Here is an 8540-nt window from a genome sequence, read left to right on the forward strand (position 1 = left end):
CACTCACCCAAACCATCTTATATCATTCTAACATATCATAGCATCCAATATTTAACTAGAACACTTGAAACTAAAAATCTTACCAAATATTTAACTTTGTTATAATTCCGTTCATAAATCTCTTATTCTTACTGATGACAAGTCAAATATGACTTAAAAATCCATTTAAAACTCCTCTCTCAAAATTTCAATTAAAAACCACTTATATTCAATCTCTCGTAATTTGTAAATCCTTTAATTTTTACTTCTCTTTAAGCTTCTAAAAGCTTTTCTAATGCTCCAAGAATCACAATCACTCATAAATTACAAGAATCAACCAACTGAAAATATTCTTACCTTAACTATGAAGCTCACGGTGTAAGAAGGAAGAAATGAGGAAGATGGCTTCTAGACTTATCTGATATTTTTCCTCCTTCCAACTCCATGTGCCATTTAAAACACCCCAATTGAATTTTTAATTCCTTTTCTTATCAATTGACTAATATACCCTTTCATCATTCCTTCTTTGTTAATCAGTCCTACACAACGAAATTCTAATTATGTCCCTAAACTTTTCAAATTTTCATAATTGAGCACCAAGTTTCAAAAACTTACATTTTAGTCGCTAGCCCAGTTTTTGGATGTTACAAGAAAATCATAGTATCTTTTTTATTAATGCTAGATACACCAATTTAAAGAAAAGAAAAATAAATAAAATAAAAAGATCTTAAATTACCCTTAATAAATAATGAAAAGCCTAGAGTTGAATTTAATTATAAATAATCAATAAAATAATTGAAATTTTGTAATAAATTAAAATTCCCTTATTGGATCCATATTCAATTTTCTCCACGTGTTGTCCTCGCTAAAATAAGCATATCTTGAGTTCCCGATGTCTGTTTGAGACGTTTCAAAATGCGTTAGAAAGCTAACTGAAAGCCGATTATATTTCAAGAAAAATCATGCCTTGGAAATATCAAGATCTTGCTTGAAATTTGGTCCAAGACAACTGATGTATCAAACTTCACAATTAGCTTCAACAAAAATGTTTGGGCCTCGTAAAAGGTAGGCCAAACAAAATTTGAGTATTACAAGTACTACAATGATCAACATTGATCAAATGACGAAATTGATGCCATTTAAATGAATTTGAGGTCAAAATTGATACAATTAAAAAGCAAGGACACAATTGTCGATGTTAATTTGTTACAATGATAAAATAACCCCTTAAGCCTAATTTATTTTAGGGTAAAATACACAAATGATCCCCTAACTATAACATAATGCTTTGTTAAGTCCTCCGACTATTAAAAGTTATAAAATAGTCCTCCGACTATAGGGAGTTATTTTGTTGAGTCCATCGATTATTAAAAGTTACAAAATGATCACTCAACTATTTATTATGGTCCTATCTTGTCATTTTCCGTTAAAAAATTAAAAACAATCTGAGCTAGACGTTAATCTGTTGACTGAGATATGATAAAACATGATCTCATAATCTCAAATGACTATCATATCTTAGTCAACATGTTAACGTCCAACTCAGACGACCGTTATTTTTTTAGCGACAAATGACAAGTTTGGAGTATAATAAATAGTTGGGTGGCCATTTTGTAACTTTTAATAGTCGTTGGACTCAACAAAGCAACTCCCTATAGTATAGAGACCTTTTTGTAACTTTTAATAGTCGAAGGAGTCAACAAAACAATATCTTATAGTTAGGGGACCATTGTGTACTTTACCCTTTATTTTATATAGATTTTGATACATTTATTTGTTTTTAAAGTAAACTATATATTTAGTCACACAATTATAACTTTAGCTCTATTTTGGTCACTTGACTATTTTTTTCTAAAATCATTGCTAACATTATATTTTAGTTTCATTTCGATCACCGTTGTTAAAAAATAAACAGAACTACTAATGTGACATTTTTTCCAAAGATTTTGTGTCATTACTTTATGGCAGTGACGGATCTAGAAATATTTTTTGGGTGGACACATATGTATTAATAATAGAAATTTTTCGTTTGAGATAGGCATAAATAAAATTTCAGAATAGACAAGATCAGTAAAATGAATAACTAATATAAAAAATCGGATTTTAGGGTAGACACATGCCTACCCTGGAATATACATATGTCCGCCACAGACTTATGGTAATTAACATTCAACATCAACGTTAACTTTTTAACCACGGGTTGGAATGCCAGAAGGTAGGGAAAGTTGGTTACAAAAGGACAGGCAACAACAATCGTTGGTCCGATTGGAATGACAGGAACATTCAGGGCCTGTGCAGGCTCTGCCAACTTGTCAAAGAGAAATAACATATAGCTTATTGTCCATATTTTTATACAAGCAGATGATAATACTGAGAAACAAGAAAGAGCTTAAGCAATTCTCTTCAACTACACATGCCAGTGGTAAAAGCATTTTGACTGATGACTTATAAGACGTCCCAACGACTGATACAAGGATAATCACAATAATTTCAGATTAAACATATAAGAGATCAATATTACATTGCAATAAAGTCCAGTTAACCAGCTTTGTTCTTGTCATGATCCTTTTCTTCGTTTATTACATGATCCAAGGTTGACGCCTGACCCGGGTGAACCTTGTTGAATATCGATGGGAAACAACCACTGGATTCCTTCACTGCAAACCCAACATCCTCAGTCTTCGCTTTTGCTTTTGCTTCTTCTTCTTCTTCTTCTTCTTCTCTCTTCATTTTCTCCTTATGGAGCTTCTGCATCACGTAAACTTCAGCAAGTTGGTGTCCAGGTGTCGCCATGGCAGAGGCAAATGGTGAGTTCTGAGATTGGGAGATGAGATTTGAGAATGTGAGTTTATTTATAGCTGTTCGTACGAGCTTGGTGGGCAAGTAAAGCAGAAACAACCACGAACTGACTTACTGGTTTCAAACATTTCTTTTCTTTTTTCTTTTTTTGCTGACTACTTTATGGCGGCTCTTGGGACTCTTTTCAGAAAAGAAAAAGTAGAGGGGGACCACGTGAAGTGCTAGCTTGGTGAGCAAGGTAGTATTTATATATATATATATATATATACACGATCCACTTACATAATATAAAACTCTTTAGTTTTACATGTATAGAGAACCGTTAGATGAGTGGAAATAGATGGTTGAGATTAATTACTTATTTTTTTTCTAGTGAATATCTTCTTATTTCCCATTGCTAATCTCAATCATCTATTTTTTTCATCCAATGGTTCTAAATATGTGTAAAAACATCTTTTATATATATATATATATAATATATATATATATAAATATATATGTTTTTTTCAATGAATATTCTTATTTCTTACTGTTAATCTCAGTCATTCATTTTTAATTTTTCAACGGTCTTAGATTTATATAAAATTAAAAGAGGATTATATTGTGTAACATGGACCCCTCTCTCTCTCTATATATATATATACATATGATGCCATGATATGTTGGAATTTTGCAATCTTGGCAGTCCCTGATAAGGACTTGAGGATTAGCGAAGAGAAGAGATGAGATCATTTTTTAATTGTGTTTTTGCTACATTTTCTCTCCCCAAATACAATAACATATTCTCTATTTCTTTAATTTTATTTCATCACATCCTCTCCTAATGACATTTATGTTGGACACATTTGAACTTATTAAACGACCTCAATAATTAAAGAGAGTATTATTCTCTCTTTAAATTATGGGTTTGAATAGTTACATCTACAGAATGTGTATGGGTTGTCAGTGATCATAAACTCCCAAAAACAAAAATATCGATATTGTACAAAAGTATAGATATAATTTGTAAAAATAGTTTACATTTCGATAAGTCGTACTTCGTTCTAATGAAGCCAACCGAAGACCATTGTTTTATGAAAATAATGAATTGCACATTCTAATTTTCATTCTTGAACAAGATCGATCTGGCTTTGAGGTAACATTGTTCATTTCACCTCGGCTTCCACTATTTATTTATAAAACGAAACTTGATGAATCGTGAACTTGGACTGTGATTATTCAAGGGTTACATGCTTTAAATTGTGGATTAAACATACAACACAACATCCTTGAGCCATGTTAATTGTGGGTAAAAGGGGAGCTTATTTGAAATATTTACCTTAACATCATCAAATCTTTTCTGTGAGTCAAAATTTCCAATGCTTAACCATATACAAATGATCAAGTATTATTGTGAGAGACAGAACTGTTATGTGTGTTAGTGTATATATACATAATATCATATAACTATCTATACAATTTCTAAATGTCTGTAATCATGCCCAAACTCGAGTACAGCAATAGAAATACAAGCATGGTATGGATATTTTGCCTCCTTTTATGTATGCATGTATGCATGTACTACTTGATGTGGAAATTTAAGGGAAGACTGCCTTGAAGATTCCTTTTATTGAATCCTTTCTTCTGCGTCGTGATGATCGAGAAATTCAATTAAACATGGATATACCTGATCTACAGCCTGCACCAAAAGTTGTTGTGTCGCTTAAATTTGGAACGATTTCCACTGGCTAAGTTGCATTTACTATGGAGTAACAAAATCTTTGTAAATCTCACCCATCGGCCACCCACTAGATCATAGTGAGCATAATGAGGACCACCAGGTTCTCCAAAAACTTTGTAAGTGATCAATGGCTCACGAATAAGCTTCACTGTTTCTGCTTGATTGATATCGTTATAAACCGAATGAGAGAAAAGAAGCAAAGCCGAATGATAAATTAGATCCAATCTTGATAGGATACATGAATTGCATCATACCATATACAGCCTCAGGTGGACATATCAGATCTTGGTCTCCGGCAATTGCTAGGACAGGGACATTGCTTTTACCGAGATGATCCTTGTAGAAGAATGTTCCACTTCGGTCATGCAATCCACCCTCGTGAAAGGCTGTCGCTAGCTGCAAGAGAAGCTTGGCAGGCACTGTCTCTGCAAATTATGCTTTTAATTGCCATTCATTAAACGGCCAAAAAAGTAAACAATGAAAGCATCAATAAAAAGCTAACTGTGTCGGGGTCAAAGGGTGTTTCAAAAGACTCATTTTAAATCATTCTGGGCTTGCCAAGGATATATGTTTCAATAGGAATAACCTACACAAGGAACATTGCATTCTGATTTTACAGACCTACAGAGTAGGAAAGGTCTTTTTTGTGTCATGGTGTACTTTTAAAGAATTTTGAAGTATCCATATAATACAACACTTATAAGTATTAATTCCAGAGTCTACATTCGGCATTTTTGCATTATGATGAGAGCAAAAGTGAAGCATTTTTTGTTACCAAAGTTTTCCATTGCAAGCTTTTCAAACAACTTCGGCTGCATCATATCTGGGGCAGAAATTTGAGGACTCAACCAAGACAGAATGTAGGGAGGGTTGGTTGCAAAAGGGTGTGCAGCAGCAATCAATGGTCCGATTGGAATGAATGGAACATTCAGGACCTGAGCAGGCTCTGTCTACTCGTCGAAGAGAAATAGCATCAGCTTATTGTCAATATTTGTATACAAGCAGATAATAATACTGAGAAACAAGAAAGAGCTTAAGGAATTCGCTTCATTAACACTTGCCATGGGTAAAAGCAGTTTGAGTGATGACTTAGAAGACATATAGTCCAACGATGATGCCAACGCAGTGATTGCTGCCAATCCAGAATCCTTCCCCTCATAACCTTATAAAAGTTACACATTTTAGCACTCCTATATATTGTTCAAGGAACAAAAACAATTGCCATGTGCTACAGAGATCTCTCTTTTAGCTAACACTAGTATAGTTGGCAGACTGACAGACTCTTAGTTCCAAAGTTAAGGTTTCAGTTCTATCAATCCTAAATATCATAAATAAGAAAATAAGAAAAAGAAAGCTCCCAAAGTTAAATGATTCTATGAAAATATGTTTCGCAACATACCCAGATTTGAGTACCTATATTACATGAGTTTCTGAAGTTCTGGCTATGTAAGCAACTTTTCTTTTAAATTGCTCATAAATTTCTTCCATCCATTTAGTAAGGTGGGACTTACAGAGCTCTCTTGGATAGATTCTTCCCTAGAGAACAGCAGAGATTTTGATTGCATCTAAGGGCCTTAAAGAGATCAATGTTATTGCTATGATGCTATCATATAAACCTCTATCTGTTGTTGTACCCGTGTGAACCATATGAGCAGTCCCTTCCCCTTAAAGGATTCATTCACAGAAGCCCTGCCCCTAGATCCCTACCATGGAAGAAATCCCAAGGCTATCCAGTAGAGAGACATTTATTTGAGGAAGCCCTAGGGAAAAGGATGGACATAAATCTTTGGAAAGTAGTCTCTCAACCTCGAAATATTTCATATAGTGTATTTTGAATATTAAAATTAGTTAATAATAAACCAAAATCTATGAAATATAGACAGAGTTAGTACTTAGAACCTCCCTCTACTTAACAATCGAATTACAAGAGCCCTCACCTTTTTTAAAATCTGACTTATTACATCCATTAAGTCATCAGTTTGCAAGTAAGAAACAAGAAGGCTGATAGGCGGCTATTTCAACAAGAGGTTCACTAATGTAAGGTTATCTATTCGATCTTCTTTTACAGCAATTTTTTGTTCTTTTTGTAGACAAGCAATTGAGAAGTCACCGAACTTCTTATGCCTTTCCAGCCGAACCAATCCCTTTATTTAGGAGAATATAGAAGACATTCACTAAAAGACCAGCTGTGAGCCGATTAGAAGTGACTATTTTTTACAAGTCTAATTCACCTGGTACTATGTCCAAAGGAAATGAAATTCAAATTGGTCTTATTAAGTGAAATCCGAACTTCAAACTCCTAAACAAATTCTAATCATGATATAACAGAGAAATTAAACATGCAGTTTTACATTAAAATAGCAAACCATGTTGCAATGCTAAAAGGTAACTGTCAGAAAATTCTCTCAGCAGTAATAGCTTCTACAAACATAGTAGATGACAGAAGCAAGTTTGCACGGAATCTTACCATATAGTTATAACATCGCATATAGCAAGATACCCCCCATAGAATGACCAATTGCAAGCACCTTGCCATCCTCTGGTTTGCTCTCATCCCTTATGTATTCCATCTAAGATGAATTCAGTTTAATACTACTTGAGTTAGTTATTATGGTTTATGAGTAACCAGCTGGTATATGAACTTATAAGGGATGGAACCTAACCGCAGCAGGGACGTCTTCTTCTAGGTAGTGATCAAAATCCCAATCAGACTTCGCCATAAGATCAAGTTGTTCCTGTATATCTTTTTGTGCTGTAGAAATGCTGATCTGCATATCAAAAACCCTTGCAGGAGATAGTCTTTCGACTTTTTCAATTATATTTACAACCTTTTCGATAAAATCACTAATTCCACCTAAATTAGATATCTTTTCTGTTTCTGAGAAACTTGAAAAGCCTCTCTTGATCGAAAAACTCCTACCATCGGTGTAAGTATGACCACCATATTCTCCATCCCTAACATAAAAATCCTTCCTGTGAAACGGAGAATCTAAAGGGTCTTTATATTGTCCAAAGTCCACTCCTTGTGCACTCAATCCAGCACCTCTGAGTTCAACAATCCAAGTGTCATATCCGTGACTGGACATGAAGCGTGCAAACGAGGACTGAACAGGATTTTGCAACATCAATTCAATAGACATCCAATGGCAGAGAGGATAAAAAACGGAGAAATACAATTAGAGGATTAAAAATTAATAAAAAGAAGAAACCCATAAAATCTCTTAGCTTTAGTCATCGTAATCCCATTAAGAAAAGGAAAAAGAAAAGCCTTGTGATGTTTAAAAGTAGTTGCATGCAAATGTAATGCAATCAGAAGGCTGACCTCAGGGGAGAGATCGTAACCAATAGCATTAGTTCCAACGGCAGACAAAAGCAACAAAGGGTGATTCCTGGACGGCGCCTGGGGAGAAGGAAGGTACCTCCAAAGAGCAACCCTCCATTCGGATTTCTCTACTTGAACGTAGTGAAGCTCGTCGGCTGTACAGATACTCGCCTTGTTCTCGTCTTTCTTCTTCTCTACGACACTTCTGTGAAATGCAGCTTTGGTAAGGGTGGCCGGCCGGCGAAACGAAGATGGGAATTCGGGCATGTGGGAAGGATGGAAGGAATCGAGATGAAGAAACGACTGGAATCGGAGAAGCATCATTTTTCTGTTTGTTAATTCAGTTGCTTTGAATTTTGGTGTTTTGAATAATGCGGGAAAAATGGGTAAGCAGCGCTAATTATGCGGCTGGGTTGGATGTGACCGTTTAATACTGAACTAAACCAATTGCTTAGCGTATGCACAATGCATTAATGCTTTTAGAAGTTTAATGCCTAAATTATTATTTTTGTTTCACTTTATACATAAACGTTAATTTTTTAGATTATATTTAATGTTTATTTTAAATTTTATTTTGATACATCGTCGTTAAAAACTTAACGTGATATGGACGTGTCATCGTAAGGTAATGTTGCATCATCATCGAAAAAAATTAAAAAAAATATCACGTCAGTAATTCTGTAATTTTTTTAACGGTGGAGTATCATATTAAACCCTAAA

At 34.4% G+C, this 8540-nt stretch overlaps 1 pseudogene; it reads right to left on the bottom strand.

Moving 5' to 3' along the window:
• Positions 1-4352: 4352 nt before the first annotated feature.
• On the bottom strand, positions 4353-8144 carry LOC120166017 (annotated as a pseudogene).
• Positions 8145-8540: the final 396 nt, after the last annotated feature.

Source organism: Hibiscus syriacus, unplaced genomic scaffold (assembly GCF_006381635.1).
Source record: "Hibiscus syriacus cultivar Baekdansim isolate YM2019G1 unplaced genomic scaffold, ASM638163v2 tig00111621_pilon, whole genome shotgun sequence".
Taxonomy (NCBI): domain Eukaryota; kingdom Viridiplantae; phylum Streptophyta; class Magnoliopsida; order Malvales; family Malvaceae; genus Hibiscus; species Hibiscus syriacus.